We start from the raw sequence: 11,020 nt of genomic DNA on the forward strand, positions 1-11,020 counted from the left end.
GATTCTCCTCTTCCCTCCCGCCTTCCCCAAAGGCACAGGTTCCTAACGGTGAGCGAAGCGTCAGAACTCCTTTCTCCCAGCTGGATACAAACCCTCAGTCAGGGAAATTAATACAAAACTGGTGCTGGGGATGATGATTAAATTGCTCTTAGAAACACATTGTTGGGCTTCCCTGGTGGCGCAGTGGTTGAGAATCTGCCTGCCAATGCAAGGGACACGGGTTCGGGCTCTGGTCTGGGAAGATCCCACATGCCGTGGAGCAACTAGGCCCGTGAGCCACAACTACTGAGCCTGCGCATCTGGAGCCTGTGCTCCGCAACAAGAGAGGCCGCGATAGTGAGAGGCCCACGCACCGCGATGAAGAGTGGCCCCCACTTGCCGCAACTAGAGAAAGCCCTCGCACAGAAACGAAGATCCAACACAGCCAAAAATAAATAATAAATAAAAATTAAAGAAAAGAAAAGAATAGATTAAAAAAAAAGAAAGAAAGAAACACGTTGTTGACGTTTCCACAGCAACTGTCTCCTGAAAGTCCTGGCGTCCAAGGGAAGCCGGGCACAGCCCCTCCCTGTCCTGAGGCGCCCCACCTCTCACCTCCGGGTGTCCCGTGTCGCTCGCTGTGTCGCGTCCAGCCCGAGTCCATTGTGTGTCCGCGATGTGCAGTCTGAACAGGTGATAGATTCCATCACGGAAACTTACCTGCGTGCACTTGTCAGTATCTACTGAAGCCTGAAACGCAAGTAAAAAACAATTTGTTTTCTCTCTGTTTATGGAAACTGTTTTTAAAATAACTGAATTGTGTCAGCATCAAAAACACTGCCTGGTGCAGCTGCGCTAGGCTGACCGGCACTGAATGAGGAGTCCAAGGAGTTTGGGGCTTGCAGGGACCCTGAAAACCATGAGCCAACGGCCTCCTACGGCAGGGGACCCGCCCAGGAGCTGAGGCCAGACGGCGGGATCCCGCTCCCGGCCCTTCCTTCCCCGCTGCCCACAGCTCAGCTCGGCCCAGGCTGATGGGCGACCCTTCCAGGTGTCAGGCCCACCTTTGCTCCCGGGCGGCCAGCTGTAAAAACGGACACTGTTTCCTGAACACCTACATCCACCTCACCCCACGTTATACCCCTCAGCCCCACTCACAGCCCTGGGGTGCATATCAGGCCCCCCACAGGGCTGATGAGGACATGGAAGCTTCCAGAGATCAGCGACTTCCCAAGATCACACAGCAGCTCTGGGATGTGAGTCCAAGTTTAGAGTGACTCCAGAACCTTTGCTTCACCACTGAAGACGGCTTCCCCAGACGCCATCTCCCTGGAGTCCTGTCCCTCCCTCTCCCCGTCTTCCAGATCGATTCCAGTGCAGTGGCCCAGCCCACCAGCCAGTCACCCAGGTTTTCAGCTCTGCAACACAGAAGCCAGGTTACTGAAATCTACCATCCAGGGCTTCACGTGGGACCCTCCAAGCCCCCCTCTGCCTAAGCCATCAAGTCCCTGCAGCAGCGTGGCAGAAGCTGACGCCAGACCCCTGTAGAGGTTCTTCTCCCCGTTCCTTAAATGCTAGGACTCCCTGTTCTTTGCCCCTGCTGCCCTGAGTAAGGACTACATTTCCCAGCCTCCTGTGTCTATGTGTGGCCATGTGAGTGCATTCTGGTCAATGGGGTTCAAGCAGAGTGTTGTATGCACCTCCTGGGAAATCCTGCATACAAAGAAGAGAGGCGCCCTTCCTTGCCCCTTTCTCCTTCCTGCTGGCTGGAATGTGAGTGTGATGGCAGGAGCACAAGCATCCACGGTGGATGATGAAGCCTAGGGAGTGACAGAACAGAAGGCAGGAAGGAACCCGGGCCTCTGAGGACCTGGTGGAATAGCTATGCTAGCCCCGGACTGCCCATCTTCCAATGTTTTAGGGGCACATCAAGCATTTTGGGTTTGATTCACTGTTAATTTGAGTTTTGTAGCACTGATAACTCATCTTATTCCTAATGGATACGGGCAACAAAATTGTGGGCAAATGATTGCTATTTCCCCTGTTTTCTCTAAATTAAACTTTTGTCACCTGCTGAGTGACTCATGCTGACTCTTAAAGCAGAAAAGGCTGCCTATGCTTTTGGGGACATGTATATTCCTCTCCCTCCTGCATTTTGCTCTGTGATGGCGGGAGGGAGGAGGGGGGCGGGGGGCGGGGGGAGGGGGCGCGGAGAACGACCAGAATAGAAAACAGCACCTTCTGCAACCCAATCACTCATGCTCTGATTCCTCATGGCCTGTCTGTGACTTTTGTTCTTTGTCATTAAATACTGACCAAAACCCACCAATCTTCTGACCGGAGGGAAGCCAGGAGCCCTTGACCAGCCATACAGCTCACGCCTCAGACACTTCACCCCTGTGACAGACACCTGTCGTGATCTAGAACCTTCCTCCACCAAAGCACTGACTGTAGTGGTTAGCTTTCTCCTTCCTGCTGACTCTTCCCAAGGCACATCTTTTAGACAAGAAGAGAGGCCGTATTCTGGGGAGGCCCTCTGTGGACAGGGACCAGCCCCCGGCAAGTCCTGAGGCTTCGGCCCCCTTGACCTGGCTGCTCTGCCTTTTAAATCCAGGCGTTCATCCCTTGGCCACCACTTCATACAAACTGGGAGTTGGTCCTTTTCTAAGTGCCTTAGGCATTTATTGTCTCCTCTGCGTCTAAACTGCCCTGGGATCTAAGGAGACACAGAAGGCAGACATGGTGATTTCTGCTCTCAAGCTCCCAGACAACAGCCACGCACGTTTTCTTATGAGTCTATGAAAAGCACATAATTTTTAAATGAAAACATGGATTTTTGCGGTGTCTTAAACCAGAAACCAGAATCAGAAGTGATAAATCTGTGTAAGTGTAAATTATAATGTAACAATAATAAGAGTCTACAACTGTCCTCGCCCATCAAAGGAGCTTTTTCACTCATTGCAACAAAAAATAAGGCTACAAGGGACCAATTTAACAATGAGGTTGAAGCAGCTCAGATTTACTGCGAGTGCTCAGAAAGACGCATGTAAAACCATAAATTTTAGATCAAGTGGCCCTTCTTCTGAAAGCAGAGCCGAAGGCAGCCCAGCAATACAGCAGGAGGGGCGCCAGCTCGGACACGAGACGCCGGCAGCGCGGCGGTCGCCAGCATCCTCCTCGCGGTCCCAGGGCAGCAGCCCTACCTCTGGTGCCACTCTGAGCCTGACCTGGGGCCACACGGGAGAGACGCCAGCCGGTTCCCAGCACGGGGGGACCACAGCGCTGGAGTCCAAGTCTAATGCTGTGGTTAGAAGCACAAACACGCGCCCTCAACGCTTAACCACACACACCAGAAACCTGAAGGAAGGGGAAAGCCCGACACTGATGCGGACGAAGTAACCCAGCTCACGCAGAGTCCCAAAGTGCAGGCAGTGGCCAGTGATAATGATAACAGTCTGCATTTATTGAGCACTTCCTGTGTGCTACACATTGTGCTGAATACTTTATATGAACAATTTCATTTCATCCCTACAGGAACTTTCTGGGAGGGTATTCTTACCCCGTTTGACAGATCCAGATCCAGATCGAGAGCCTGTGGGGGTGACATGTAGCAAAAGAGGAAGAAGAAGCTGGAGCCCTTGGACCAAGACAGGGCCTGGCCAGCTCCAGGCAGCCTTCCTGGAGGCAGCTCTTCCTGCAGCATGGATGGGGGATAATCGGGTGCCAGCATAAATCATACACAGCCTAACGTACGAGGAAAACTTGTTAGAAATTTAGGGAAGAGTATGGAAAAGAAGAGGGCTGATTCTGTGAAGCCCAAAGCCAACAGACAGATTCATCAGATAATCTAGATAAAATTGAGCTGGCAAGGAAGAATTTTCCTTGTGAATTCACTTTCTAGCACCACCTTCGCTGAATTTCAGCCTTTAGGATCCTCTGGGTCCACAGCCCTTTCCTGGCTTTGGACAGGTACTGACTTCTGCATCCGTGAAACACGAGACATTTTCCCCCCAGTTTTCTCATGCACGTGCGTTTGTGTGTTTTGTAAGGTTCATGAGGTCCGTCAGAGCTCAGAACGATCTCCGACCAGAAAAGATGAAGAGCCCGGCTGCAGGCTTCCCCATCCCGGGGCTGGGTGGGGTCTCTGTCGGGGTGCAGCTCAAGGGCACCCTGGCCCGGAGTCTGCTGAAGGCCCACGGCGACTCCAGGGAGACCCTGGTCTGGTCACCCGGGGGCGCGGCCACAGTGAGAACACTCAGCAGCTGGTGGCGTGGCCGTGACGCCCTGACCAGGCGGGGGGGTGGGGGGGGGGCGGGAAGGCTGCGTGTCCTGCCCGGTCCTCCCCAGCGAGGCTGCCTGTCCCAAAGCTGGGAAGGAGGCAGGGCCGAGAGGTCTCCAGGCAACCGGGAAAATCCTCATGCAAAGTAAGACAGGGGGCAGGAAAATGAAGCAGACCTTTCAGCCCTAGAGGTGCACCGTGCACACCTGCCCGCCTCCGTCTGCGCCCACCCTGCCCAGCCCCCCTTTCCGTCCTGCAGAGACGGCGAGCTCAGCCCTTCCCCTCTGGCTCCACCGACCCCGGCCCGGGAGCCCACCCTCCGGAGCTGCTCACAGGAATCCCAAATCTGCCTCGCTGGGCAGCCAGAGGACCGTCCCCAGGGGTCACGAAATCAAGTTACTGGTCTTTTTCCTATTTGGAAAAAGAATAGGATGGAACGGAATGAAAAGACTAGAAAACAGCTGAGCCATGGAGTACACGGGGTAGAAAGGTTAAGCTTTGCTTCTTGAAACTTCTGTTTCTGTGTACGTGTGTGCGCGCGCGCGCACGTGCAGGATCACAGTTTAAAACTGTGTGTCTCACTCAGGAAACCGAAGGGCAGATCTCGGGTGGTCCACAGAGCATGATGGCAATGGCTTTCTGAAGAGCTGTGAAGTCACAGGGAAGAAAACAAAACCAGTGGGGACAGAGGACCCAGAGTCAGTTCTGGCCGTGCTGTGTGTCCCCAGCCAAGCCCCAGATCTCTTTGAGCTCCTTCCTCATTTGCAACATGATGATGGCGATTCCTGCCCTGCCTGCCCCCAGGGCTCTGGGCAGCTCAAATGGAGCAACGGTTGCTAAACATTGCACACGGCACAGAACAAGGCTGACTGGGGCCCCGTGAACGTCCGGTTTACGGTGGGAAGTTCAAGCCAGGAGGGGAAGAGATGGGTGAGAGGATTGATGGGAGCCATCGCGGTGCACCCTCCGAGTCCCCTCAGTGTCTGGCCGGGTAACAGTGCGGCGGACGCCTCAGGGATCCTTCTGCTGCAGTGATTCTCAGCAGCACAAGCAAAGGAGGTTTTAAGTTTGTCTTGTTGCTGCCATTGGCCCCAGGGCTATTGTGTGTGATAGCAGCCGAATGTCTGATGCCGGATCATTCCAGCTCACCCCACCCCTGCAGAACTGCATCACTATCAGGGTGGAGAGGCAAGCCCACGTGCCTGCCTTTTACTGGCGCCAAGGCTGAGGTTCTCTCCATTGCATGGAAAGATCTTGCCAAACACTGGTTCTCATGCCTTCCTGCATGAGTCATAGACTAAAGAATGAAGAAACGCTTCTGAATGACAAACAAGGAAAAAAGAAAAGGAAGAAAGCTAGGATGATGTGTTCTTGGACCACAACTCCTAGTCAGTTTACATGAGCAAAATCAACATGCAGATCTCTGTTTATAGAGCAAGCTGTTAAAGGACAAAAAAAAAAAAAAATCCATTCCTTTCTTCTTTTCTAATTGAAAGATAATAGACACACAAAAATCAAATCATAAAATTAGTTCCCAAGAAGAAAGGAATGTCGGCATCTTAAAGTGGGTGCATCCTTCCAAACTTGTTTCTGAACTAACAGGTGGATGGACACAAATGGAGACACAGGAAGATGTTACTTTACAACCCACTTTGTTTATCCATCAGTGTCAGAGAGCTTCACCCATGATGGCCAGTGGAGGGCTAGGACACTTCATTATGCTGTTAGAGGTCGTGTAGGATTCCCTCGTACGGAGGAAGCGCAATTTATTAATCAACCTCACTAAGGGACGTTTAAGTTGCTTCTGAATTTTTTTTTTTTTTTTTGAGATACAGTTGACACATAACATTGTGTAAATCTAAGGTATAAAACATGTTAATTGGGGCTTCCCTGGTGGCGCAGTGGTTGAGAATCTGCCTGCTAATGCAGGGGACACGGGTTCGAGCCCTGGTCTGGGAAGATCCCATATGCCACGGAGCGACTAGGCCCGGGAGCCACAACTACTGAGCCTGCGCGTCTGGAGCCTGTGCTCCGCAACAAGAGAGGCCACGATAGTGAGAGGCCCGTGCACCACGATGAAGAGTGGTCCCCAGTTGCCGCAACTAGAGAAAGCCCTCGCACAGAAACGAAGACCCAATACAGCCATAAATAAATATAAAAATAAATAAATAAATAAAAGATTACTATTAAAAAAATGTTACTTTGATCCATTTATAGTTGCTTCTGAATTGTTGCTCATACAAACAATGGCAGGATAAATATCCTTACACATTCATCACTGTGCACTGGTCCCATTACCTCCGCGGGGTTCATTTCTAGCAGAAGAAAGAGCCAAAACCTGTCTGCGGTTCCAGCGTTAGTGCAAACCACCAAATCGCTCCATGGAGGGTGGGTGCCGGGTCCCACTGCCTCAGCACCTCACCAACAGGGGCTGTCACCAATCCTTCCACCTTGTTCCCAACCTGATAGGTAACAAATAATATTCCACTGCTGTTTTCATCGCCCGTCTCTGATTTCAGTGAGGTGTGAACTTACGAATATGGCTCGTTGTCAACGCACCTGTACCGCTAGCAGTGATGATGAAAGCGTGCTGTGTACTGAGCCCTGCGCTGAGCTCCTCACGGAATTCTCTCTTTCACGCTCACGATAACCCTGCAGGCAGGTACCGCCGCCCCTGTTTCACAGAGAAGAACAGAGGCTGAGCGAGCTTCACTTGCCGAAGGTCAAGGAGCCGGTAAACAGCGACCCCAGAACTCAGTCCAGGTAGACCTGCCTCCACAGCCATGTCCTCGAGCGGGGCTGTGCTTCCACTTACCTCCAGATGCCAGTGGGCTGATTCTGTGTTTCTTCTAGGGATGATTCTAGCTGGGGGTGTTATGTGTTTATGCCCTTCGCCCATTTGACAATTGGAGTGTTCATCTTTTTCTTCTTAATTAGCAATAACTCTTCGTATATTAAGAATAATAAACTCTTTGTCATTTTTGGCTACTTTTTCTCTGTGGAATGTATTTACAGCCAATTTACAACTTTCACTTCTGTTTATACTCAGTGTAGGGGTTTGAGCGAGGGCTGGAAAGAGCCTGATGTAGGACCCCTAACGCACAGAGGGTCACGAGCAGGCGGGCTGAGTTGATGTCACATTTAGCTGGTGACTCAGTCACCGAGCCAGGGGCTTGGCCGTGAGGAGGAGGAGGAGGGAGGAAGAAAGAGACGGACTGAGTCAGCTGAAGCAGCGGTTCCTGCTCTGTTGGGTCTCTTGCTGAGTTGCCCCTCCAGGACTTTTGCTGCCCCTTCTGCCATACCCCACCCCATCCCACCCCCCGAAGAAGTGGCTTTTGTCACTGGGGATGGTTCCAACGGAGCTAACCCTCTTCTTCTCATTCCCAAACTTAAATCTCCCTTTATTGAAGCAGAGACTAAGATTTGTTGACAGACCGTCCTCCAGAAAGCAGGTCACACGCCAAGGGTGGGGTGGGGGCGGTCAGAGGCCAGGCCTCGGGGCGCCACCCGGGCGTCTGGCAAGTTGCTCCAGGCTCTTGGCCTCAGGGTCCTCGTCAGCAAGATGGGGAAACGATGACAACGTCACACGGTGGCTTGGAAACGCTCATCAAGCGTTCTGCCTCATGGGACCCGAGTCTCAGCCGATGGCCCGCTGCCCACCCACCCTCCCCCCGGGGCCCTTAGAGACGGAGCAGAGAGGAGGCCTCGTGGGCGCCCGTAGGAGGGTGAAGCTGCCGCGACCTGGCTGCCCTGCTCGGAACCTAGAACGTCAGCTTGTGTGTCTCCAAAATCGCCCCGCGGGACAGCGGCCGAGCTCAACGACCCAGCGGGAGGGCTGCAGGCTGCCTCTGTCTGCCGCCCACAGCTGCAGGCCCCAGGGGCTGGTCCAGAGCCATCCCGCAGCCCTAGGAGCCTCTGCCTTTGCCTTTTATTATACAGGGTGGCAGAGTTAAAGTTTACAAACAAGATCCCAAATACATCAGAACTCCTTGGAAGACAGATGAGAAAGGTGATCCGCTTAATTCACTATCGGGACCAAAACAATCCCCTCGCCAGCTGATACCCGATCCCTCAATACCGGTTAATTCCCAGCCACCCCTCCTAGCTCGCCCTCACCCCTCCTCTGGCCTCGGCTCGGCTGACCCTAGTTCTGCTCTTGCGCCCAAAGCGCTTCAGACTGGAAGGGGTGTTCCCACCACGCCTGGAGCCCGATTCCTTGCAAAGGAGGAAACGCACAGTTGACCGAAGTGCAATGCGGCCCAGGTGCTTCTGGCCAGAGCCTGGCCACCGTGCCCTTGGCCGCACAGTTGCCAAGCCCTTCTGCACTCGTCATGTCCTTGGTCTCCCCCAGACCCTCCAAGCAGCACAGCTCCTGGTCCCCATTTCCTGACGGGAGCCAGGCATCAGCTCACACTCCGCAGGCAGCCTCCCGCCAGCGCCCCCGCCCAGAAGCCCTCGGTCAGGAAGACACAAGCGTCCCAGCTCGGCAGCTCGAAGTCAGGGCTGAGCGCTCGCTGGGCGGCCTGGAGGCCCAGGCTCTGGGCGCCCACGGTCCTCCCCAGGGCGGTCACGTTGGCATCAGCAAGCGGGTGCTGCCCCCCGCCCTCCAGCCTGTCCCCGGGGCTGTCCCATAGCTCAGCTCACCTGTGAACCGGGTGACACCACAGCCCTCGGGGCCACACGATAGGAGGTAAAACCCATCACAGCTCTTAGGAGGAAGCTGGGAAATGCAGCCAAAACCAGCATTGCCCAGATGGAGGATTAGAACAAACCTACGAGAAGGGCTGGCATGCGAACCACACACACCCCAAGTTCAAGGGCACAGATGCCAAGGAAGGCTCGTCCGCGAGAGAAGCCACAGGCAAGGCCGGCTCGAGGCTGCTCTGAGCTGCTCTCCACCAGGAATCGCGAAGGCTTCTTTGGGATAATCCAGTCCAATCCCTGTGTTTAACCGTTGACGGAACTAACCTCCAAATAGGTTAGTTAAGGGATTGGGTCAGCTGGTCAATGGCAGGAAAGTGGCCGGAAGTCAGGCGCCTCCAATAACGCCTCACGCATGCTTCCAGGCACTTGGACTTCCCTCCAATCCTCTTTCACGTACAGACACTCACCCGCATGCATGCCTACACACACGCATGCACATGGGTAAACATGCATGCATGAACACACTCACACACCTACGTGCATACACACACGTACACACATGCATACACTCATGTGCACACGCATCTATGGCACATGTGCTCATACGCACATACACACACACATGTGCTTGTACACTCACATGCACACGTGCACACACCTGCACACACACATCCGTGCCTCTCCTCCTCAGGCAGGAACGTCGCCCCAGTGACACGCTGACCAGGAAGCTCTCAGAGGGGACCCTGTGCGCTGGGGGAGGTCTGATTTACTTTCAGCTTTGAGTTTGCACCTGACAATCGGCCGACACGCAGGCCAGCGGCAGCATGGAGCTGTGAAGTGACCATGGGTAAAAATGCTCAGGAGGGGCCCATGCTGGCGCCTGGTGCAGAGACCCGGCCGCGTCCCGATGGGTGCGGGCAGGAGACGTTGGTGTAAAGCTTGGGGTCTCTGTGGTCAGCCCGGGTCCAAGACCCCCCACCCCGCCCTTGACGTTGGGCAGCTGGCCATCCTCACGCGCTGAGTCCGGGCCCACGGGGGTGTCGCCAGAGCGAGTGAGATGCTGCACATTGGCTGCTGCCTCCCGGCCCAAAACAGCCAAACAGACAGAAAGGCACCGGGTTGGTCACCGCCCGCGGTGGAGAAAAGCGCCGTCCTGCCCGTTCTTTTCCAAAACTCCAGGTCTGCAGTTGCCCCCGCGGGTGAGGGTGGTAGCAAAGTTTCCCCAAACCCTCTCGAAACTCACCCGATCGAGAGGTCCTTTCCCGGTGGACGCCGGGCGCCCGGCCTCTATGCTGCTGTCCTCCACGTGCTGCCGTCCGAGCATTCTCAAGCCACGTCCTCTGGGTCTGCACGTCCCCACTAGATCACAGCGCCCGGAGGGCAACGGTGGCCCCACGTCAGCTGAGAACTTGACCCGGGAGGCGCCCAGACCTGGCACAGGAGAGCTTTCCTTCCACCCTGGCCAAGCGTGTGGTGAGCTCCTGAGAGCGTCTGTGAAGTCGCTGTTTCCCAAGGACTCAGTCCAGCCGGGGGTGGGGGGGAAGGTCAGAAGCCTGCCCCTCCTCACGCCTCTGACCCCCAGCCTCGCGGGGGCCTAGGGCGCGCAGGACCACAGTGCACCCGAGGAGAGAGGCGGACACGTCCCTGACGGCCTGGCCTCAGAACCCACTCGGACACCCCGGGGCCGCGAGGCGGGAGCGCCACACGCCGGCCAGGGTCAGCATCCAAAGGCCCTGGGCTCGCACACGTCCTTGGCTCACGAGGACAGTCTGGGTAGCCCCTTGGCCCAGAAAGCATCGCCAAGCTCCCTGTAAACGTCCTGGCAGCGGCCTAAGCTCGCGCAAGGCCTCGGGGGTGGGCAGGTCAAGCTCCCTGACTCGCAGCCTCCTCGGGGAAGAACACAGGAACCGGCCAGGGCCTGGGCGGCACTGCCTGCTGACCCGCCGCACTCTCGTCACTCACCGAGCAATCGTGCTGAGCTGACTGTCTCCAAGCAGGCTCGTGTTTAATCCTCCCCACGACTTACTCCCCCAGTGAGGAAACAGCTGCCGAGAGAGGAGGCAACTGGACAGGATTACGGGGCCAGAAAGGATGGGGGCCTCGGCCAGAACCACACCC

The 11,020-nt window shown here is 55.1% G+C and overlaps 1 long non-coding RNA gene across 3 annotated transcripts; it reads right to left on the bottom strand.

Annotated features, from left to right (window-relative positions):
* Nucleotides 1-504: 504 nt before the first annotated feature.
* On the bottom strand, nucleotides 505-10,576 carry LOC132374257 (uncharacterized). Of its 3 annotated transcripts, none has more exons than XR_009505613.1 (3): nucleotides 10,146-10,576; nucleotides 6,818-6,932; nucleotides 505-729 (listed from the first exon to the last, which is right to left on the bottom strand). It is a non-coding gene; the product is annotated as an uncharacterized LOC132374257 (long non-coding RNA). The 3 variants fall into 3 exon arrangements; XR_009505614.1 differs by lacking the exon at nucleotides 10,146-10,576 and adding an exon at nucleotides 7,074-7,517; XR_009505615.1 differs by lacking the exon at nucleotides 505-729 and adding an exon at nucleotides 6,456-6,720.
* Nucleotides 10,577-11,020: the final 444 nt, after the last annotated feature.

The sequence above is a fragment of the Balaenoptera ricei genome, chromosome 11 (genome assembly GCF_028023285.1).
Source record: "Balaenoptera ricei isolate mBalRic1 chromosome 11, mBalRic1.hap2, whole genome shotgun sequence".
NCBI lineage: Eukaryota > Metazoa > Chordata > Mammalia > Artiodactyla > Balaenopteridae > Balaenoptera > Balaenoptera ricei.